This window comes from Leucopleurus acutus (assembly GCF_964270905.1).
Source record: "Leucopleurus acutus genome assembly, chromosome: 7".
NCBI lineage: Eukaryota > Metazoa > Chordata > Mammalia > Artiodactyla > Delphinidae > Leucopleurus > Leucopleurus acutus.
In genome coordinates this window covers 38,861,283-38,886,526 of record NC_139150.1, presented here as the reverse complement: position 1 = coordinate 38,886,526, position 25,244 = coordinate 38,861,283, and the positions used below count along the sequence as shown (strand labels likewise).

Here is a 25,244-nt window from a genome sequence, read left to right as displayed (position 1 = left end):
CATCTTGATGCATTTCCCTAGACTTTTTTCTCTGCAAATGGGCGTACATAGTTACCAAATGAGATCCTATTGTGCACACAGTTTTTTGGTTTTTTTATTTTACTTTATTTTATTTTATTTTTTAACATCTTCATTGGATTATAATTGCTTTACAATGGTGTGTTAGTTTCTGCTGTATAACAAAGTGAATCAGCTATACATATACATACATCCCCATATCTCCTCCCTCTTGCGTCTCCCTCCCACCCTCCCTCTCCCACCACCCCCCTCCCACCCCTCTAGGTAGTCACAAAGCACTGAGCTGATCTCCCTGTACTATGCGGCTGCTTCCCACTAGCTATTTTACATTTGGTAGTGTATATATGTCCATGCCACTCTGTCACTTCGTCCCAGCTTACCCTTCCCCCTCCCTGTGACCTCAAGTCCATTCTCTAGTAGATCTGCGTCTTTATTCCTGTCCTGCCCCTAGGTTCTTCAGAACCTTTTTTTTTTTTTTTAGATTCCATGTATATGTGTTAGCATATGGTATTTGTTTTGCTGTTTCTGACTTACTTCACTCTGTATGACAGTCTCTAGGTCCAACCACCTCACTACAAATAATTCAATTTCATTTCTTTTTATGGCTGAGTAATATTCCATTGTATATATGTGCCACATCTTTTTTTTTTTTTTTTTTTTTTGCAGTACGCAGGCCTCTCACTGTTGTGGCCTCTCCCGTTGCGGAGCACAGGCTCCGGACGCGCAGGCTCAGTGGCCATGGCTCACGGGCCCAGCTGCTCCGTAGCATGTGGGATCTTCCCAGACCAGGGCATGAACCCGTGTCCCCTGCATCGGCAGGCAGACTCTCAACCACTGAGCCACCAGGGAAGCCCCACATCTTCTTTATCCATTCATCTGTTGATGGACACTTAGGTTGCTTCCATGTCCTGCCTATTGTAAATAGAGCTGCACTGAACATTGTGGTACATGTCTCTTTTTGAATTATGGTTTTCTCAGGGTATATGCCCAGTAGTGGGATTGCTGGGTCGTATGGTAGTTCTATTTGTAGTTTTTTGTGGAACCTCCAAACTGTTCTCCATAGTGGCTGTATCAATTTACATTCCTACCAACAGTGCAAGAGGGTTCCCTTTTCTCCACACCTTCTCCAGGATTTATTGTTTGTAGATTTTTTGATGATGGCCATTTTGACTGGAGTGAGGTGATACCTCATTGTAGTTTTGATTTGCATTTCTCTAATGATTAGTGATTTTGAGCATCCTTTCATGTGTTTGTTGGCAATCTATATGTCTTCTCTGGAGAAATGTCTGTTTAGGTCTTCTGCTCATTTTTGGATTGAGTTGTTTCTTTTTTTGATATTGAGCTGCATGAGCTGCTTGTATATTTTGGAGATTAATCCTTTATCAGTTGCTTCATTTGCAAGTATTTTCTCCTATTCTCAGGGTTGTCTTTTTTTCTTGTTTATGGTTTCCTTTGCTGTGCAAAAGCTTTGAAGTTTCATTAGGTCTCATTTGTTTATTTTTGTTTTTATTTCCATTTCTCTAGGAGGTGGGTCAAAAAGGATCTTGCTGTGATTTATGTCCTAGAGTGTTCTGCCTATGTTTTCCTCTAAGAGTTTTATAGTGTCTGGCCTTACATTTAGGTCTTTAATCCATTTTGAGTTTATTTTTGTGTATGGTGTTAGGGAGTGTTCTAATTTCATACTTTTACATGTAGCTATCCAGTTTTCCCAGCACCACTTATTGAAGAGGCTGTCTTTTCTCCATTGTATATTCTTGCCTCCTTTATCAAAGATAAGGTGACCATATGTGCGTGGGTTCATCTCTGGGCTTTCTCTCCTGTTCCGTTGATCTATATTTCTGTTTTTGTGCCAGTACCGTACTGTCTTGATTACTGTAGCTTTGTAGTATAGTCTGAAGTCAGGGAGCCTGATTTCTCCAGGTTCGTTTTTCTTTCTCAAGATTGCTTTGGCTATCCGGGGTCTTTTGTGTTTCCATACAAATTGGTGCACACAGTTTTGAAGCCTGCTTTTCTGCTTAACATTTATTTCATGAGCATATCCTCATCATAAAAATTCATCAAAAGCACCCCTCTTAATGGCTATGTAGTACTTGTAGTATTTGATGTCCCTAACCTAATCATTCTCAGATTGTTCCACATGTAGCCTGTGTCCAGTTTTCCACCATATAAATAATGCTGCAGTGAGCTTGTTTGTACTTCGTCCTTGTGTATCTAAAAATTCCCATGGAAAGTATTCCTAGAAGTAGGATTACTGGCAAAATAGAATCCTGGAACTTCACATTAGTCTTTACTGACTTCAGTCAGCCCAAGGTGTTTCCCGTTGGATCACGTAACAAAGTTTTTAGTAACTAAAATAGCAAAAGGACTAGCTGATGTTTGCATATTGCTGGTTTCGTGGTATGCAGCTTGGAGACAATATAATATAATGATGTTGGGTCATAATTATGATTTGGAGATATTCCAAGGTGATAAAAGCTAACATTTACTGGGTGGTTAATACATGCTAGGCTCTGTTTCGAGTGTTTTACAGGTACTAGCTCATTTAATCTCACCACAAGTCTAAGAAGTAATTAGTATTATTATCCCCATTTTATAGATGGGAAAGCTGAGGCAAGAGAGGGGTCAAACTACAAGGTAAGTGGCTGAGCCAAGATTGAAACCCAAGCATTTTGGCTTGGAATCCATGCCCTTAAAGCACTTGATGACCCTGCCTGGAAGTAACCAGGTGGGGAAGATTCTTCACCCCCGACATGCCACGGCTGCAGTGCAGCGGGAAGGGGGATGGTGAATCCACTGCTCACTGCCGAGTTGCAGCCCTCCTTCCCCCAGCTCTCATTGCCCCCTTCCCTAGCTGTGCACCCGCCTGGGTAAGGACAGGAGAGAAACCAAGCTGCAAAAAGCACCCAGTTCTGTATCTGAAGGGGAAGAGGAACATATATCAAGGTGGTCTCAGGAAGCTGCTTATTCGGGAAGGGAGGGAAGAAATAAATGAAAAAACACTGCTTCAGGGTCTTGGTTTTTTTGTTTTGTTTTCATTTTTGGTTTTGACAATCATTAGAGCATTAGACTTGCCTAATTAGAAGCAATGTTTCCCTTACGTTTTTCACCAATTTCATTTCAGTGGGTTCCTGGCTCATCTGTTGATGCAGTGCCAGAAGTGAGCTGCAGAACAGGAGTTACTGGAGATGACAGTGACCATGAGTCCTGAAGGAGGTAACTAATCATTTTTGGTCCTGTCCACTGCTGAGCGCCTTGGTTACAAATGACCTCTAGACAACTGTTCAACGTGGATGGTTCTAAAGGCACCTTGTTGGAGAGAGCGCTGCATGGGACTGGAGTTCTGATTAATGGCCATTTTCTTTTGTCCCACCTCCTTGTGTTTCCTTAAAATAATACTGGTGTTACAAAAGACTACACAGGGTGTTTCTGTTTAGGTAAAGTCGACTGGTGCCGGGGTGAAACAAAACATAACACAACCACTGCAGCAAAACACAAACACAGAGCAAATCCATCCTGCTTCACCTCCCCCTGGCCAGGTTCCACATAAGGAAACCCAGCCAGAGGAGTTCCCTCGGTTCGCACTGGCTCAGGACAGAAATGTATAAAACTTTGAACAGCAGTGACCCAGGGAAGAAATGAATCACAGAACCTTTCAGGGATGAGGCCAGCCTAGAACTCCTCCCACGGGTGTAGGTCTCTGCAGTGGGGGACCTGGAACAGCCAGAAATATACCTTCAGTGTTTGCTCTGCCTGGATCGGGCACATAGAGGCATTCAACCAACGTATGCTTAATTGCAGTGGGTTCTGTTGGAGTGAATGGAATAGTAAAAGGCAGAAGTAGACATGCTTTTTCCTTTTAATTTGAAATAGTCTAAGAGCACTAATAATAATAGTAGTAATAATAATAGTTAACACTGTTTCCTGTGGGCCAGGCCCTGTTCCAAGCAGTCTCTCCTTCCCTCAGGGGCAACCTCTATCCTTATCTATAATACCATAGGTTAGTTGGCAAAAGGAGATGTTTAATAGGGGGGAAATTATCAATGTTCATCAAGAGTCCTCAGTTTCCCTGACTGCCTCTGTGATCTCTAATCGGCCCAGTTGCTCAGAGGCCCTAACAGCTAAAAGGTAGTAAAGTAAGGAGTCAAGTTCACATTACAAATTGGGCCTCAAAATATAAAAATGAAATAAAAAAGGTTCATTATTGAGTTCAGCCTCCTTGAGGTCACATCAACCTGATCCACTTCTTTGTTGTAAAGATCCAGAAGGACCCTTTCAGATCATGAGGATGGGATGGGAGTGGGGGGGAGGTTGTATCCACCTACCTAAGCAGGTCTGTAAACAAACGACAAGCAAATTAAAGGGGAGTCCACGGTAGAGTTTTATGTACAGCTAAAAACATCCAAAATGCCTTCTAAAACTCAAGAATTATATAAGGTCTACTGTTATGCGTAGAAGCCCCCCTTCTAAGAATTCTCCCAGGAGGTTGGGGGTTGGGAGTAGCAGCCATGTTGGTAACATGTGGTCCTTCCCCTTGTTGACTGAGGGGGCTGGAAGCAGACACCGGACTCAAGGCCAGCCAATCAGATCCTCTCTCCCAGGAATTTATCACTGCAATGAAAGGATGCTAGTTAGCGTGGGCTGGTCTCTTAAACCAAGGACATACAACTCAAGAGCTGTGGTACTGCCCCATAGGCAGCAGAAGCACAGAACACCTGACTGCAGGGAGAAGGAAGCAGATGTGCAGGGAGACAGATGAGGGCCCGGAAGTAAGAGACTGGAGAAGAGCACAGGAGGAGAAAAAGAGACAGCACTGGAGCAAAGTAGCTGATTGGCCTCTGCTGGTTTTCTAATTTAGTTCCTATTCAAACCATCCTGAGACCCAGCTGCGTCTCTTCTTCTGGGGCACCATTGGCTACTCTTGAACCTTTATACTATAACCTCTACTGTTTTGATAATGCTAACTTGAGGGGCTTCTGTTACTTGCTGTTCCGGCTACAATGGCTGTGTAACAAAAACCACCCCAAAATTGAGTGGCTTAAAATAAGAACACTTATTTTGCTTAAAAATCTGCACTCTGAGCAAGGCTTAGCATGGACAGCTTGTTTCCACTACAACTTGGTTTCAGCTGGGGTAGTTTGAAGGCCAGGAGCTGAAATTGTCTAAACCCTTACTTATGCCTGGCCTGGGAAGACTCAAGCAGCTGGGGATTGGAAGAGCTGGAGCTATGTGGAAACCTCTCTGTCCATCTATGGTTTCTTTATCATGGTGGCTTAAAGGTAGATGGATTTTCCCCTGGAGTCTCAGGGCTCCAAAGGTACAGTTCTCAGGGAGAGAGGGCCAGGTGGAAGCCATATCACTTTTTATGACTTAGCTTCCAAAGTCACGCGGTGTTATTTCCACTTCATCCTATTTGTGGAGGAAGTTACAGAGATCCACCCAGCCTCAAAGGGCCACTGCCTCTCAATGAAGGAGTGTTACCATCACATTGTGAGAAGAACATGCGATGTATATTAATGCGGACATCTTTAGAAAATAGAATCAGTCATACTTGTAAAAGAACCTTGATTAACATGTAGAATAATCCCCAAAGCTCAAAAAGGTATCAGAGTTCCCATAAGATTATCAGTGTTGTGATGGAAAATATGCTGGTTTCTGCATACAGTGAGAATTCTTTCTTTTTCTTCTGAATTAGTGAACATCAAATTTATCCATAGGTGGTCTCACTGGGTTCTGCCCAGGAAACAGTATTTTAAAGTTGACTTGTCTCCCTGATTCTGGAACCATCTTGTCCTTAATTTTGCCGTATAATTAGATGTGGATTAAGTAAAAATCCCTTGTTGTTTGTAGCAGAAAGTTTCTCGGCATCTTATTTTCAAATGTCATTTGCAAGTATATCCTTTCTTCCTTGGTGAATGAGCTTTTTTCTCCAACTGGACTCTGCTCATACTTTTAATAAATAATCAGGTTTTCAGGGTCCAAAATACTCGAGAGCTGTAAAGTAGGCACTGCTGAAAGATGTGTTAACTCCTTCGGGCCTCCAAGGTGCTATTTCAAATGTTACTGCTTCATATCCCATAATAGAAGCTTGAACCTTATCGATGGCCTTTCTTTGTGTGTGTAGAGGGTGAAGGCTAGGAAAGGAAGAGTCGGTGAGCTGGAACGGGGAGCTGAATTAACTCTTTCAGCAAGGCTTCAAAGAAAAGATTTTAGTCTTTTATAAACTCTAAAAGATACTGAAGTTTCCAGAATAGATCAGTACCTAAGATAGTGTTATTAGATGCAGTAATTACTGGAATGATAAAATCCTTGTTGATGCTAGCTGAAAATAGGTATGTTCTATACTTACTTTATAACAGCATTTCCAGTACTGTCCTAGAATGAAGTTAACTATAAAAATATGCACATCCTGATTACATATAGAAAACTTCAAATTGTCATCTTTTTTATTATTAATAAAGTTTACTCAGGTGTGTACACAATTCTTCAATTTATGGGTTCAGCCTGTTGTTTGATATGTGGAATAGAAAGGTAACACCATTGATGGCAAGTTTTCAAAATTCTACCTATAATAAGTGAATATGCATGAATATAGGGCTAGCCTGAATAATAGGTATATTTTGGATTTTGTACAACTAGTGATCTGGTAAATATTTAACAACCAGCTTAACCAAGGCTGGGAGTAGGAGGGTCTTGACTTACAGCATTTCCCGATTTCTGTGATGTAAATATTTCCACCATAGCTGATTTCATGCTACCAACATGGCATCACCGAATGCAGAATTGGGAGGAGACATGTTCAGTGGGCTCTTCTGAGCTGTATGAGCCAGTCCTGTACACCACTGGTTACAATTATGGGAAAGCCAGTTGGATGACTCCTGGATAAACCTTGTTATAATACTACGGGGATAATAAGAACTTACTGTATAGCACAGGGAACTCTACTCAATACTCTGTAATGACATATATGGGAAAAGAATCTAAAAAGTGGATATATGTCTGTGTATAACTGATTCACTTTGCTGTACAGCAGAAACTAACACAACATTGTAAATCAACTATACTCCAATAAAAATTAATTTTAAAAAATACTAGGGGGAGGGGCTTCCCTGGTGGCGTAGTGGTTAAGTATCCACCTGCCAATGCAGGGGACACGGGTTCGAGCCCAGGTCCAAGAAGATCCCACATGCTGTGGAGCAACTAAGCCTGTGTGCCACAACTACTGAGCCTGTGCTCTAGAGCCCGTGCGCCACAACTACTGAAGCCCGTGTGCCTAGAGCCCATGCTCCCCAACAAGAGAAGCCACTGCTATGAGAAGCCCATGCATCACAACGAAGAGTAGCCCCCACTCGCCACAACTAGAGAAAGCCTATGCGTAGCAATGAAGACCCAACACAGTCAAAAATAAAATAAATAAATAAATTTTTAAAAAACTAGGGGGAAAAAAAGACAAATTTTAGGTGGCAAGATCTGCAGCAGAGACATTTAATGCCCATTGACTCTCCATTTACTCCCCCACATTTCTCACTGACCAGTGGACTGGGAACAGAGATGGAAGCATTTAAAAGTTGGTATGCAACCAGCAGCCCTCTCTTCCCTTGCCACTGCACCACTCCAATAAAGGAGGTCACATGTTACCAGTGGTGCAGATACAAGATGGGAGGACCTGTATCAACATGGTTCCATGAATGTCTGTGTGGAGCTCAACCCCCTTACACCAACACTGGATGTGTACCATGCTTCAGTGAGCGACTGATGCCCAGCAAGCCATCCCATGCAGAATGGCTTAAGACAACACTTTATTGTTTTATCTCCCATTTCTGTGTGTTGGTTAGGCTCCACTGGGCATTTCTTCTGCTTCTCTCACTTAGGGTCTCATGTGGTTGTAGTCAAAATGGTGGCTGGGGCTGGAGACCTTGGAAAGCCTGACTGAGGATGGCCTCTTTGCTGAGGTCTGGCACCTAAGTGCTCCTCCACGTGGAGTCTCATTCTCCAGCCATCTGCGTGTGGCCTCTCTTTGGCAGTGGGATGGTCAGACTTCTTATGTCATGAGTGACTTCAAATGCAGAGGCTGTCAAGATTTCCTAAGGCTTCTGCTCCATTTTCTTGGTTAAAGTGAGTCATGGGATCAGCGCGGGGACAGACTGGGAGGTGACTAGACAAGGGTGTGACTACCAGGAGGTAAGAGTCATGGGAGCCCGCTTCGGAGACTAGCTACCACACACCGCAAGTAAGGATTAAGCCTTTGTTATGTTAAGCCACTTAGATTTCAGGGTTAATTTGTTCCCGTGGCAAAACCTAATCTGACTGGTCCAGCAATTGGTACTGTATTAGTGAAGATAAGGTAGACGGTGCTGCAAAAATAAACCCCTAAATCGTAGCAGCTTAACACATGGGCCTCTGGGCGTCTTATGGCTCTCTAGGACTGTTGCTCTCCAATGATGACTCAGGGGTCTCGGTTACCAAAGTGATGACTCGGGCCACTTGCATTTTATTGGTGCACCATCTGGAACATGTGGCTCCCAGCTCACCTGGGCAGGAGGAAAGAGGACAAGGGGAACTCATGGCTCTTAAGTACCTATTGGCCAGAACTAGTCATATGCCTCTTGCCCCAACTATAAATAGGCTGGAAAATTTGGGGGAGCACATGGATATTTGGTGATTAATAAATATCTCTGTCGTAAAGTTATATGGAGCTCTTTGCCTCTTTCATTTTTCCTCCCTTCTCACCTCACCCTCTATAAAAAATTTAAGAAAAAGAGAGAGTTGGGGGCAGGAGAGGGAGATAGGAAGGAAGGAGGAAACAGCAAGGGAGGGAGGGAAAGAAGGAAGCAGGGAGGGAGGGGTGGAAGGAAGGAAGAATACCAGAAGGAATTTACAGGATGCAAATACAACCATTAAACTATTAACAAAACTATTAACAATTACTACTAAACAAAATCTATTAAAAAATAACTAATAGCAAAGGCTTTCACTGTGTTTTTAGCCGTTTTTTTTTTCCTTTTAATCAGCAATGATAAGGAAACTAAACCAGATTAAGTGCTATCTTACTGGAGATACAAAGGCAAACAAGGGGAAAGAAGTGATTGAAGAGCACTTCAGAAAGCTCAGTACATTCAAATCAGCAGGGCCTGATTACTCACATCCAACGGCACTTAAGGAATTGGCAACTGTAATTGCAGGACCACCAGCCTTTATTTTAGAAAAGGAAGGTTGAACAGGAGAAGGTCCTGACAAGTAGAATCTGCAGATGGAGTATCTTTGGTTGTTTTTTTTTTTTTAACAGAGAAAAGCACAACTGTAGTAATTATAGACTATTCAGCTTATCTTGGATACCTGGGAAGATACAAGAACAAATCATCAAACAATCAATTTGCAACCATCTAAAAGAGCACAAGGTACTGGGTAGTAATCAACATGATTTTGTGAAGTACAAATTATGCCAGACCAATTGAATTTTACCAAGAGAGGATGATGAGCCTGATGGAAGAGGGGAAAGCGTACCTACAGTTGGACTTCAGTAAGGTTTTTTCGTTTTCTTTTCTTTTTTTATTCCATCCCCTGACGTTTTCAGCATCAACTCTCCAAGAGGATGCTACCTAGATCAACAATTGGGTGGGCCCGACTCTGGATGAGGCACTCAGAGTGATAAAAACAAACATTCTGCTCCAGGTTTATTAGTAATAGTTATTGTTATTTTAATCAGTTGATGTGGACAAAGAAGATGACAGTGGTAAAGAAGATGTTGAGATACAAATAACATTCTCTACTACAGAGGGGAAGTGTGAGAGAAAAGAGGAGATAGAAAAACCAATCTAAGAAATCCAGCAGCTAAATAATATGGGATCCAAGAAAGGAGAACAGAGAAAATGGCAAAAGGGAAATTACTAGAGAAATTATATAAGAAAATTTCCCAGGAAAGGACATACATGTTTACATTAAAAGAGCCCACTGAGGGCTTCCCTGGTGGCGCAGTGGTTCAGAGTCTGCCTGCCGATGCAGGGAACACGGGTTCGTGCCCCGGTTTGGGAAGATCCCGCATGCCGCAGAGTGGCTAGTCCCATGAGCCATGGCCGCTGAGCCTGCGCGTCCGGAGCCTGTGCTCTGCAATGGGAGAGGCCACAACAGTGAGAGACCCACGTACTGGGAAAAAAAAAAAAAAAAAAAAAAAAAAGGGCCCACTGAGGGCCAAGTACAGTAGATGGGGAAAATAAGCCACTTGGATACAGCATTGTAAAAATTTAGAACTCTAAGAATAAATAAAATTTCTAAAAGTTTCCAGAGGGAAAAATTAGGCCACCTACACAGAAATGAAAATTGAGCAGCCAAGTTCTCATTAACATCTCTGGCTGCTAGAAGATAATAGAGTGGTCCTTTCAATTCTGGGAGAAATTGAATTTAAAAATAATTTCTATATTCAGCCAACCTATCATTCAAAGAGTAGAATATAGGCATTTCACATAAACCAGCACTTGGAAAGTTTACTTCCCAGACTCCTTTCTTAAGAAGTTACTTGACTATGTATTCCAGCAGAATGAGGATATTATCCAAGAAAGAAGAAGGTGAGGGTCCTAATATTGGAAACGGAAGTAGAGTATAATACAAAGTCTTCCAGTTTAGAGCAGGAGAATGAAGAGCTCCAAAGGTAAGGACTCTTGGGCAGAGGAGAACTCCCTGCAGTTCATGGTGTGATTGAGGGAACAAAAAATAAAAACAAACAAAAAACACGAAAGACTTGAGTGTTATGATAAAGTATATATTTAGACAATAAAAAAGACAGGCAATTAAAAATTCCAGAAAAAACAAAAAGCTAACTGAGAATGTTATGGTCCAATTTTGAAGAAGAATATGTATGATTTTCAATAATATATAGACTGTTAGAGAAAAACTAGTACATGGTGTTAAAACATTATCCTTTGAGTAGGTGAGGAGTTACGACAGTGCCCTCATAGAAAAGGAAATGGCAATCCTAGCATGCTCCTTAGCTTGGCAGTGCACAATGTTGTTGTAGTCTTAATAGTGTAAGTACTTTGGCTTTAAACTCTTGCAGTCAATGGACAGAGTAAGGAAGATCTTGGCTATGTTGCAGAAAAAAGAGGCAAACATTAATCTTCCTAATATGAAAGTATAGCTGACCGAAGGTGGGAAGTGCAAAATGAAGGAAATATGAAGAGAAGAATAGTATCACTGACACCTTCAACTTCTATAATGAGAAGTCAAGATACTCAGGTTTTCAGAATGAGAAATTGAGGCATAACATAATATTTAAAGTTACAAGGGTAACCACAACAAAACTTTAAAATAATGATATAACTACCCCAAACTGGGAGGAGTTGGGAGGAAGAAGAAGATAACATAAATGAGTTAAATGCTTATCTTTTGTAACTGGAGGCCACCCATAACCAAGAAATTGAAAAGAGGAATCATATATTCAAAGAATGTATAATTCATGAGTGATTTTTCATAGGCATACATTGAAGGTCATGGACGCAATCTCAGAGCACAGGTATCAACCATCTCTATAGCTTAAGGACACATTATAGTGCTGATGATCTTGCAGCATGGCATTTTTTCCCATTCCATTATCCATGCCCAGTTATAAGATTATACTTGCAAACTTAAAGCCCTATCTGCTTTAATGCTTTTTAAGTTTTTCTCAGAATTATCTCTAATATTTCACAGAGTACTGTCTCCAAAATTAATAGCATGGTATATGGCCACGTGGCCTCTTTATGGTATTTTATGGTATCTAATTTCTGTTCCCCAAGAATATATTCTCAGAATTAGGGTTTTGCCTCCACTGGATGAAAGCTTAGATGACCTGGTTATAGGAGAAAAACTATTTTAATGTTATAACTCTAAAAATTAAAATAATACAAAAGTCACTTGAATCACTTCTAGACGTTCCTGTGCTTTTAAATAACAGCATGGTTAACAAACTCCTGTTAAATGATGGCAGATGCAAGTAGAACTCTGCTGTCACTTCATAACTGAGGTCCAAAAAATTCAGTTGTGTAATGTGCGGGACCCACTTAGTGCAGAGTTCATGAAATGACCAATGTGAACTGGCTCCAGGAGGACAGGAGCCAGTCAGCAAACTCAGCATATCCAAATTTCCATTATCAAAGAGTGTGTAATTACAAGCTCCACTGTACTTCTGATTACTGACTAGAGTGGCATGCCACATAGCCACACACGTAAACTCAGTTGCCATACGCACTGCCTACTAGCTTTAAATTATGCAATTCTTGATTACTCTTGGCAAGAGTTAAACTATTTCAAATTTCGCATGAAATTGGTACTTACCTAATAGGCCAATTACACTATTTCAAATATTCATTATTCTAATTTATCTACAACATGAGTATATTGTAAAAGAGGGGTATTTACTTTTTTAAATTAGGGAAAGTCAGGGGGGTGTTTGCAACCAGAAGAGCTAAAAGCAAAAATCTTTAAAACTGTTCACAAGAGGTGGAATTAGGGTTGGGGATGGATCATCATAAGCTTCTCTGTATCATTTCGTGTATACTGTTTAACTTATTGTAAGGTGTATTTACTACTCTAACACAGTAAGTATTATAGTAATTAGATTCATAAAAACAGTAACGGTTGCCGCTCTTAATATTTCTCAGTGACTGGTCCCTGCAATACTTGTTAAAAATGCAGAATCCCTGGTTCCAAACACAGTCCCAGTGAATATGACCCCCTCTACTGGGGCCCAGGAATATGCATTGGAACCAGTGGTTTAGACCCAGATCTTACTAAAGGCTCACTTGTATGTCTTCTTCAAGCATATTTCAGGATTGAACTTCTTGTGAAACCATCACACGCTGCATTGCCTTCTGTGGTGTTTACCATATCCCAGCATCCTTCCTTGCATTTCTGTACCACTAAAATGAAGAAAAAAAACCAAAATGACCTCACTGTCTCTCTCTTTTGGTGTATGATATTATCTAGGGGAACAGCATTTCTTTTCAAGATCCTTTAAGCTGTGCAACCTCTTGAACATGGAACAGCTAAGAAAATCTCAGTTTTAAAATCCATGACAATGACTGGTTTCTTAATTATGTAAGCAGAAAGATTTTGAGACTGTCTTTGTATCTTATTTTGGTGCTAATCATTTTTTCTCATTCCCATGACTGCAGGAATATTGATCTCAGCGTTACTTTGACCATTAATGAATTATGACGGCAATAAGCAGAGACGCACACCTCCAGCCTCCTGGGAGCTTAATCTTCTGCTACAGCATTTGCATTTGTAAGTCAGCACCTGTGTGATCCATATTCTATCTGTTATTCTCCTTTAATTACATATTGGTGGTGGTCCATCTTAGCCTGAGAGCAACCAACTGGAGACTCAAAGAAATTATTAAAGCATTAACTTTAAATTAGAAGGCCAAAAGGAAACATATTGGGTTTGTTCCTACCCATTCCAGTATGATATTTCAGGAACAGTTATTCCCTTTCATGTCAAGGAAACTTGGGTCTAAAAAGTTAGTACAGAACTTTTATTTTCAGAGAAGTTTTCACCTTAAACATTTCCTGTGTCACCAGTATTTCTGTTAGCATCAGCTTTACCTCATCTGTCAAATACCATTTTGTTTGGTAAGTGATACATTTCAAATCCTGTACTTCCTACTTGGTCCTGATCAGTCACTCAAGTCGGGGTTTAGGGGATTGTAGATGGTCAAGTCAATCCCTGAAAACTTTTCCTTTTAGCATTTTGGCAACTTTTTATTTTGACATAATTTCAAATACCTATAAAAGTTTCAAGAATTGTACAAGAAATCCCCTTTACTGAGATTCATATTTATATCTTGCCCCATTTACTACCTCTCTTTCTATGAATCTGTCTATATTGCACACTCTCTTTCTTTCCTGACCCATTTGAGAGTAAGTTGAAGACGATGTACCCGTTTACGCTGAAATATTTTGGCATTTTCCTAAGAATAACATTCTTTTTAATAACCATGGTTTTATCAAAATCAGGTATTTTAATGATATAAACCACAGTCCAAATTTAAATTCAGATTTTCTCAATTGTTCCAATGATGTCCCAATAATTAGTTGTAAGCTGATTTTTTCCCCAGACCAGGATGTAATCCAGGATTGTGCATTGTACTGAGTTGTAATATCTGCTTTGTTTCCTTTAATCTGGAAAAGTTTCTGAGCCTTTGTCTTAACTTGACATTTTTTAAAGAGGGAAGATCAATACTCCATTTTTTTTTGCTTTGTCTTTCTTTTTGTGGGGGGTGGGGAGAAGACTCTTCATTCTGGGTTTGACTAGGATGTCCTCATGTTTAGACTTGGGTTATGTATTTTTGGTGGAAATACCATTGAGGTGAGGTCCTGTCCTTGTCAGTGTACCATATCGGGGGTACCCAGTGTCCATTTGTGATGTTAACTTTGATCACTTGATTCAGATGCTTACTGCACTGTAAAGTTACAGCTTTTCTCTTTGTAAATTACAAGTGTTTTGTGGGGAAATATTTTGAGACTGTGTCAATATCCTGTTTATAAAATTTTTTCTGACTACTTTGCACTGATTGATGATGTTCTAACTCCATCATTCCTTCTAGATTTATTAGTTGGCATTTTGCTGTAAGGAAGAGCTTTCCTTCTCTGCATTTACTTTTTTTGCTTATTTAAGTCTGAACTCATGGATTCTTAGGTTATTCAGTGGGTTATAGTCTATTTCTGTCCTTTTTAATTTTGATGCTTAAATTTTCTCAAATTTGGCCAATGACAGCCCCTTCAATCTGTTTGTCTTTTTGACATGTTTCCATGATGCTTTGAAGCACTACCTTAGTTTCTGTAGCAACTGGCTCATCTTGTATTCCCTCTGCCCCCTCCCTGGAATTAACCATTTCTCCAATGAGCCCCCAGGTGAATTTTGGTAAGAAAATCAAATTGATCTTTTGTACCTGCCCCTCCCTTTTTCTCTTACCTTTCAGTAACCTGTCCCATGAGTCCCTACTGTAACTGTGATTTTCAGTATCTCTAGTTAGAGAGGAAATTCTGATAAATTCATTCACCGTAAAATTGTTTAGGAATCATTGCATTACCCTTCTTAGAAATGTTTGCATTTTAAAAAAGGAAACCAGTTAGAAAGCAATGCTCAATTAAACAACAGTATTAATCACAGAATGTTACTGGTGAAAGAGACTTTAGATCACAGGGTCACAGACTCAGCCCCGCTCAGCCCCCTAAGAGTTAGCGTGAATGTGTGTGCAAAAAGCCCAGTGACGTCAGCAACAGAGTGGTACAGACGGGGCTAAACTGGAGGGTGCAAGCCCACCTAATGATATTTAAATTAAAATAAATAAATAAACACTGGGCAGACCAAGCAAAATTTGTTTATTATCCTTATTTAGCAGAGGGCGGTCTATTAATGACTTTTGTGTTAAAGTAAAGCTAAACTAATGGTTTTAACACTGTGCTTCGGGGGGCCACCAAGATGCTTTATAGAACTTTCTTGGGGGTTCTGGAAATGCTGTGGACAGATCCACTCTCTACCTCCCAATCCTCTTCAGCCAGAGTCGCTTCCTTATTATCTGTTTGATGTGACAGGCACTGTGCGAGTCTCTGTTTGAAGGAAGGGATCTGTGGATTTTAAAACAAGTTCAACAATCACTGATGTAGTCCAGCCACCTAACCTTGCAGATGCTTGCAGATATGCAGACTGAGGCCATCCGGGGATAACCAGTATTGCCATGATTGTTACTGGCAGACTTAAGCCTAAAACCCAGGTCTTCTGATGCTTGGTCCAAACTTTCTTCCTTACATAAAGTTGCTTCATCTAATGGTGGAAAATCAGGTGCTAGTGGCGAAGGTTATCCTAATGTCGTATCATGTACACAATAGGCCGTCTCTAAGTAAAGATGTCCCTGGTTGATACACAGCCTTTCATGCTCTGAAGACAAATACCTGTCCTGATTCTAGAGCTCTATAAATTGAGCATGTAAGTGAATATTTAGGTAGAAAAATCAGGTCATCAAACACTTTAGTCACTGATTGGCATGTTAAAATGATACTTTCATCCATAAGGAGGTATGATTTCTAATAAATACATCAGATAATTTTTTCAAGTATATTCTTAAAACTCCTGGAAGATTTTTGCTAATTGATAGAATATCGAAGACTATTTCCTTTTCCATTCTTAAGAAATCATCTTTTACTATGATAAAGTTTTTCATTTCTTCAGTTAAAATGTATATGCTTAAAAGAAAAATGGTAAGATCTAGTATAAATCACTACATAGACATCATAAATCATTTTAAAGAGGACTGTTTTAGTCAATGTAGAGTTCTACTCAAACCTGTAGTTCTATTACAGTATAATATTTAACAGCTGGCAAACTCTTGCCTAAGTACTTTACTTTTTAAATTTTTAACCTTTATCTCTGCAAAACTTAAAACTGGAGTAATTTTCTGAATGCTCTCACAAGCCAGTTCAAAATTCCTGCATCTCTTTCGTTTTTCAAATGAAACAGAGCTTTATCTTCAATTGTCTAGTTTATTTTTCTTGGTAGAAATAATATTTCTCTAAGGTTTTAAGAGGAAAAAATAGTATTAAAATATAAGTTGAATGTTAACACTTCTGATTGTTTCTAACATCCTGATATGATTAAAAGAAGACAGAGAGGCCAGGAAAGTCCTTGCAAACTAGATTTAAAAGATTGCTCATTTAAAAATCTAAGATCAAATGTAGTTCTGTTCAAGTATAATTCACTACTGGTAAATGCTAAATTGTTTTTGAAGCAAGCATTACTTCAACTTTTGTGGATTATTTTCTTAAATTGTAGACTTTACCATTCATTCCTTTCACTTTTTATTGTCATTATTCCCCTTTTGCTCATTTTGCAACAGGGGAGTTTTTGGTTTTATTTTTTTTAAGGAAATACTAAACGTAATGAATGAAACACATGTTATTACTGAGCCTAAAATGAATTGCATTAGCATTAGTATCTTTTATCTAATAAATTATAGTGCATATACATGCTTACCTTTTAAAAAATTTTAACTTGTGGATACTTATATTCTAATTAGTGTTCTTTTTTTTCTATCAACTAATTTATCACTGGATTTGTCACTTTACTAAGCCAGTTTATTATTGAACATGTGAGTTTTCCTCTCTTTTTATTAATTTCATCATCATAAGACTATATGCATAATTATTCTGTTTCATCAAGAAACAGTTTTAAATGCTCACAGTGTTCATGGATGTATCCAGTTGTTTGTTATTCTTTCTTTCCTTTCTCTTCCTTTTTCTACCTTGAAGTTACCTTTTAGCCATAAGAGGCAGGTCACAGGCAGTAGACTTTGTCTGTAGAATATAATGCCTACTTCACGGGGCTATTGGGAGAACTAAATACAATAATGGAAGCTCCTAGCACAGTGCGTGACATCAGTATTTACTTTTACTTTTTGGTCCTTTAAGGAGTTGTACTTCCACAAGTTTGACAAGTTCTCAAAACTGCTGTTCTGGGCAAAATTTCACTTTCAGTAAAATGAAAGCCTGTGAGTAACTAAGTATGGCTCTTTGTCGGGGTTACATTTAAATGTAATAGGTAGATTTAGAATTTTGCCAAAGATGGGAGTGAGACAGCTTAGTGTGAAGGGAGGAGCCTTGGTCATGGGACAGCTACTACCCCCTCAGTCACTGACCTGCCAGGTGACCTTATCCACTTTGCTTTTGGGCTTCAGTTTCTTCAGCTGTATTAGGATGTGGACGGTCTCCAGGGTGCTTTTGGTTCTAAAACCTGATGATTCTACAAATGCAGCACTTTTAAAAAGTGGATTTATCCTTGTGGTGAAAAAATTCCTGGAAGATATATACCATCACATTCATACTGGGGGTGCCCGGGTGATGGCAGGAGGGATGGCCTTCTTTCTTCCCCACCTCTCTCCCTCTTTTCTTCCCTCCCCACCTCCTTCCCTTCTTTCCTTCCTTCCCTGACTTGTTTCTTCTTTCAGCAATTATTTATAGCACCTTCCATGAGCCAGGCAAGAGTGAACAAGAATGTTTCAGTCCAGCATTCATAAAGCTAATAGTCTTTTTATCTATTTCTTTTCTTTTTCCCCTAAAAAATGTCAAGCATATAGAGAACCAGAAGGAACAGTAACTTGAACATCTATATCTCCTAGATTTACCAACTGTTAACAACTTTTATTCTCTGTGTGTGTGTGTGTATATACACCCATATGTATATATATACACACCCATATGTATATATATATGTGTATACACACACACACACACACACACACACACACACGTTTTTCTGAACCATTTTAAAGTGCAGACACCATGCTTTGCCTCTAAGTAACTGAACGTACATCTCCAAGAATCAGTACACTCTCACAAGTAACCATAATACCATTATCACACCTAACTTAGGGGACCCACCCCCAAATTAGCACCAATCCTATAGAATTATATAATGTCTATTCCATATTCAGATTTCTTTAATTATCCCAAGAATGTCTTTTATTGCCCTCTTCATCAAATCCTGGTTCACCAATCAAGGTTCACATGTTAATTTGGTTTTTATTCCTCTGTCTCTTTTAATATAGAACTGTTCCCCCACTTTTTCTTTGTAATGACATTCACTTTTTGAAAAGTGCAGGCTCATTGTCTTACAGAACATACAAAATTCTAGATTTGTCTGATTGTTTCCTTATGGTGTCACGTAACTTATTTCTGTATTCTGTGTATTTGTTGTAATCTGGAAGTCTAGATGTTTGATTAGATTCATGTTAAAAGTTCTTGGCAAAAATATTTTATAGGTGAAGTTGTGCTACAAAGTTATATATATTTGAAGTTTTCTACAAAGATCATCTATTACTAATGATGAAGAAATAGAAATACATTTAAATTTATATAATACATTGAATATAGTGGAAAAAGCATGAGTTTGCTAGCAGAGGCCTGGATTTGAGTACAGATTCTATTCTCTCTAGCACCTTGACCAGATTAATTAGCCTAGTAGTTTAGCTCTCCACAAAAGACCAGAGAAGACAGAATCACTCCAGGAACCTTCTTTTTAATAAATAATTTAATAAATTATTTATTTATTTATTTTGGGCTGTGTTGGGTCTTCGTTTCTGTGCGAGGGCTTTCTCTAGTTGTGGCAAGCGGGGGCCACTCTTCATCGCGGTGCGCGGGCCTCTCACTGTCGCGGCCTCTCTTGTTGCGGAGCACAGGCTCCAGACGCGCAGGCTCAGTAGTTGTGGCTCACGGGCCTAGCTGCTCTGCGGCATGTGGGATCCTCCCAGACCAGGGCTCAAACCCGTGTCCCCTGCATTAGCAGGCAGATTCTCAACCACTGCGCCACCAGGGAAGCCCCCAGGAACCTTCTTGACATATGCATGCTTGTCCCTCCACTCCACTCCCTGGTATTTTTTTAAAAAGGGAGACTTTTTTATACCACCCCTCATCCCCAGGCCACCCTTCTCACCCCCGCCCCAGGCTTAAATGCCACCAATTCTGTGTGCCAGGTGTCCTTATCTGAGAAATTTGGAAAATCTCTACCTTGAAGGGTTATTGTAAGTGTTGGAGATTAATAATAACATGTGTAAAGTACATAGCACAGAGTCTGCCGCATTATTATATGCTCAGTTCACCACCACTGTTATTGTTATTACATCAGTAATTTGCAAAGAAGGGAGAGAGAATTTGAAAAGGGACAGGAAGTGGTATAGTACAGAATATTCAGTTTCTAAGTGGTTACTTCAAAAACCTTCCAAGAATGTTTGTGCTTATGCAGTGACATCAATAAAAGTTCAGCTGAGACAGTGCTATGACACAGTAATCATTAACATTTATGCAGCCCTTTACAGTTTACAAAGCACATCCACATTCATTGTTATGTTTGATATATGCCCTCTTTCGCGAAGATCAGCTGTGCTTAATGCTTCGCCCAAGGACACAGCGTAATCAGTGGGGGAGCTCAAATTAGGAGTTCTGATTGTAGAACAGACTTCTTTTGCTGAAAATGTGCAGCCTGGAACAGACACCAAATGTCTCTTTTCTAAATTCCTGACCAAGGGACTCTTTCCTTATGGTGTCGGTTACTGAAATGCTTAGTTTAAAACTCTTTGAGTCTATTTCACACTTATAGCTCCTCATCTGTCGTATTTTCTCTGCGTTGGGTGACATTTCCTGTACTGTCATGCGTTGTCACTCAGCCAGAAGGCTTTAGTTATTTCTTGCTCTTTGCTGTAACAGAAAGAAATACTGTTTAATGAATCTGAATTAACGCCATCAGGTGCATATTAAAAATGCATTCGAACCTTTCAGCTGGACTAATTTCCTTCCTAACATTGTGTAGCACTGGGCAAATTAAAGCCTCATCCAAAGATTGGCCCTTGTTTTCTGAAGCAGTTAGAACTGGTGTTTCTTAGTGTTGACCTTGATATTTTTTACCGGGTCATGTATAGCTCTTTTTTGGATAAGAAAAATATTACTATTTTAAACAAAAACTGACTATCTTTGGTTTAGCAAGCTAGTGTAGCATAAAACATCTTAGAGGAGATGACTTATTCTTTATTATTCAGTTTAAGGTATTTTCTAGTTTCTTTTTTGTATCACAAGATATTTAGAGTTATATTTCTTCTCTTTTTTTTTGCGGTACGCAGGCCTCTCACTGCTGCTGCCTCTCCCGTTGCGGAGCACAGGCTCTGGACATGCAGGCTCAGTGGCCATGGCTCACGGGTCCAGCCGCTCCGCGGCACGTGGGATCCTCCTGGACTGGGGTACGAACCCGTGTCCCCTGCATCGGCACGCGGACTCTCAACCACTGCGCCACCAGGGAAGCCCCTTGTGAACTTTTTAGTTAACTTGTTGCTAGTGGTATCTACATTTCTATTCATATTAATGTTTTAGCATAATTCTGCCATGTCCAGGGAACAGATTCTGTGAGATTTCAGTCTTGTAAGAGCAGCTGAGACTTGCCTTGCTGTCCAGCATTTGTCAGTTTTGTAAGTGCTCCAAGTGCACTTGAAGAAGGAAATGTTTTCTGTAGTTATTGGTAGGAATGTTCCTTGTATATCAGTTACACCGTGTGTTAATCTTGTTCGAATCATGTGTATTTGCTGATTTGCTTTTTTTTTGCTTGACTGTTTGCTTACCCTGTTATATCCCAAGGGTTAAAATGTGTGTTAAAGGGACTTCCCTGGTGGCACAGTGGTTAAGAATCCGCCTGCCAATGCAGGGGACACGGGTTCAAACCCTGGTCCAGGAAGAGCCCACATGCCACAGAGCAACTAACCCCGTGCGCCACAACTACAGAGCCTGTGCTCTAGAGCCCGCGTGCCACAACTACTGAGCCCACGTGCCACAACTACTGAAGCCTGCACACCTAGAGCCCATGCTCCACAACAAGAGAAGCCACCACAATGAGAAGCCTGCACGTTGCAATGAAGAGTGGCCCCCACTCGTGCTCAGCAACAAAGACCCAACACAGCCAAAAATAAATTTAAAAAAAAAAGTGTTAAAATCTCTCACTAAATGTATAAATGCATTTCTTTCTTCAGTTTTTGATATATATATATATTTGGAGGCAAAGTTATTGGGTGCATACAAAATTTAGAATTGTTCTGTCTTGTGAACGTAACCTTTTTCTCAGAATGAAGTGTCCCTCTTTGTCTCTAGGGATGCTTTCTGCTTCAGACACTACTTTGATACTAATACAGCTATACTGTGTTTCTTCTGGTTAATATTTATATCCTTCTTGTCATCCTTTTCCTTTTTCTCTCTGATTATTCTCAATCTTTTTAATATTTCACATGCGTCTCTCCTTATGTTTTGCCATATTTCCTTTACATAATTTTTGCTCATCTTTTAAAATTAAGTTGTAGACATTGTGACTTTAGCATACATCTTCCCAAATAATCCCCTAATATCATCTAATACCCAGCCCATACTGAAATACCCACAATTGTTCATAAGGTGACTTTTATAACTGTGTGGCTGCAGTTATAACTGCATTTGACTGTGTGGCTCTTAGTCTTTCAAAATCTAGAATAAGCTAACTTAATCGATACACTGTTGTACCAAATGACCATAAGGAAATGAAACATATTTTAAAGATTACTCTTAAATATATGTAAGAAATATAGTCAGTACATCCCATTTGTAAAATAATAATTTGAAAAACACAGAAAGTAGAAATGAAAAAATAGCAAACACTTTTATATCTTCCACCAATTGTGAGCATGACTACCTTCCTGGTATTATATTTATCTATTTCTGATTTTTGAAGAAATCTTCGTCTGTTTCACATTATATGCTCATTATAGAGGCTTAGAAGTGAAATTTCTGAGACTAAAGGTATAACCTCTTTCAAGGCTTTCCAGGACGGTGTTTCAAAGTTTAACAATCCCAGTGTGCCAAAGCTTCCTGCCTTAGAAGGGATGTCCTCCTCAAAGCAGACACCGCATGGGTCATTACTTATCATGGATATTTAATTACCGTGGAGAATTTGTTACCACACACCTGTAGTGGAGATATCCTGTGGTAAAAACGGAAAATGCCAGATACCTTCTCAGGCTCCCTCGAAGCTAAGCCATCAGCATGTAACCTGGGATTAACCAGTCAGATCAGCCCCCTTCAGACTTTCAGGCTGAAGCCATGTACACGAAGAAGCAGGCACAGTGGAGACTCCTTCTGGGGGATATAGGGGCAGCCGCTTTGAGCAAATCAGCATCTGATATTCAGTGCTGAGGTAGTGATTCAAGTCATGCGGTCCAGAATTCAGTGGTGGTGGCAGCAGTGTTCTCACCAGAAGGACTCTGGCATGATTTTGGCTCTGGTCTTGGCCAATGTCTTATTCTTTCCCATTTCTTGAGCCTGGTTGTCCAGCCTTCTTGACCCCCTGTCAAGTCTCAATATCCTTTAAGAAACACTTCTCTATTGAAACCAGCCAGAGTTTGATTCTATTGCTTACAAAAAAAGAACTTGACTAACTTTCCATGCAGGGATTCTCCCTTCTATATAGCAGGACCTATTTCAAATGGGAGGAAAATTGGCATGCATGAGGGAGATCAGGGAGAGCAGAGAGGGCTCAGCAAGTTAACTTCTCAGGACTTGGAGTTGGGAAGAGTCTAGTTGAAACGGGGTCAATATTGGAAGGAAGGTAAGAGCAGCTTCTTAAGAAGGTAACATTTATCATTCTTGGGTACCTGACCTGGCTGTCAGCAGAGTGATTGCAGGGCCAGTTCAGGAGTCCAGCCCTTGTAAATGTGACACCAGAAATGTTAGACCTCCAGATGGGTGGTAAGCCAAGTGGCCTTGGTTGAGACTGTGACTGTGCATCTGAGACTCTAGGTGGGATAGAGGGACAGTGGCAGATGAAGCTGTGTAGGCTTGAAGTAGAAGCTAACAATCACCACGGAAGGCCATGCCCCCACTTCTAGAAATTCTCTTTGGCAATTTCTTCAGAACCAATTTGCAAGTAGTACAACCAAAGCAGTCTCATTCCTTAGGAGGCCAACTTTGTGTCTGACCAAAACCGGTATTGCCCCAGCTTGTTCACCGTTCCCATGGGGATTGACTTGGACTTGAGTAGAAATTTAAATAAATTTTGGCAATTTCAAAAATCCGGAAAACCAAGGTCGTAACCACTGAGATATTTTTAAAAGCATTGCCAGCTCTACAGGCAAGCTTTAGAGTAACTATTTATTCAGCCTTTATGTATTTCCAAAGTTACATCAGTACTTCACATCAACTGTCTTATTTTAATCTCTCAACAACCCTGAAAGGTAGGTGTTAGTAACCTTGTTTTATGGATGAAAGCACAGGCTGAGAGGTTAATTATCAGATAAGACAGCACGTCTTAAAGCGAGAATTCAAACCCAGGTCTGGTTCATTCTAAAGCACATGCTCTTTTCAGCATTACTGTTGTCTCCTCAGGAGACTGCTTTAAAGAGAACAATATACAGCTGACTATAAATTCCAGCTTTTAAAAGTCACAGTTAACTTATCCAGAAGCCCATTTGTGAAATATCTCACAGCATTCTGCCGAAAAGCTGTGAAATCTTTGATTAAGGGCTTAAAAATGGTGAAAAGTAATAAACAGTAGGTCTGACTACAACTCAAGTAGTAAAACACCTTCACTAATTTTCATACTCAGCAAAAATATTTTTAATGATTAAAAAAAAGTCATAGTACTCACTCTACTAACTCAATGACATGCTGAAATATTAGCCTAGCTTGTGTAACCTTAAACGCGGCCGCGCTCTGTGTTTGGGCATGATGCTTTCTGCCAAGGGGCGGAAGAGCGGGCCTTGTGAAGGGGTTCTTTCTGGGCATTTCTTTCCATGATTCTTTTTTTCTTTCTTTTTTTTTTTGGCTACGTTGGATCTTCGTTGCTGCACGCGGGCTTTCACTAGCTGCAGCGAGCGGGGGCTACTCTTCATTGTGGTGCGCGCGCTTCTCATTGCAGTGGCTTCTCTTGTTGCAGAGCACAGGGCTCTAGGCATGCGGGCTTCAGTAGTTGTGGCGCACGGGTCTAGTTGCTCCGCGGCATGTAGGATCTTCCCAGACCAGGGCTCGAACCCGTGTCCCCTGCATTGGCAGGCGGATTCTTAACCACTGAGCCACCAGGGAAGTCCCTTTCCATGATTCTTAATGTGTGTTTGTTAAGGACCACACACACACACACACACGCACACACTAGGTAAAAGTCTAACCCTCTAGATTTCATTTGGCTAACCTCAGGCCAGTCTTCAGACTGCCGCTAATGCCCACCAGAAAGGAGAAAGAACCGGGAACAATCACTGAACTGCGGTGCCTTTACACTTCCTCCCCCCCACAGTGAGGGAGGGACCATTGTGTAGATTGTGAGGGGGCGGTGGGGAAAGTGTGATTGGACTGGGGAGGTGGTGAAGATGTCAGATTTTCTTTTTAAAAATAATAGTTTGCTGCTTGGGCATCAGCAGGGGATAGGGCGGTGCCTGCCCTGCTTGGTGGCGCTCATCCCACAGACCCATTCACCGTGGGGTTGTCTCTGTGTTAGGAGCCGGTCTGGGGGTTGCTGAGCAGATCGAGTCTTCGTTTGTCATTGCTCACCTTGGGTGGTGCTCTGTCCATGTCACCGCTCAGTCACTGACACGGTGAGTATTGTCACTGTGGTGCTGTGTTGTCTTAAGAGTTCCGGAAAAACAACAATGGCAACCACCAAGCAAACAAACAAAACCTTTCTGCTTCCCAAATCTGTCCCCGAGGGAA

The 25,244-nt window shown here is 40.5% G+C and overlaps 1 long non-coding RNA gene across 1 annotated transcript in view; it reads left to right on the top strand.

Annotated features, from left to right (window-relative positions):
- Positions 1–13,261, top strand: part of LOC309963874 — a 39,426-nt gene extending 26,165 nt beyond the window's left edge. Inside the window, exons 2-3 of the long non-coding RNA XR_014326313.1 lie at positions 3,140–3,231; positions 13,161–13,261. This is a non-coding gene — a long non-coding RNA (uncharacterized lncRNA). The remainder of the gene's footprint in view (positions 1–3,139; positions 3,232–13,160) is intronic.
- Positions 13,262–25,244: the final 11,983 nt, after the last annotated feature.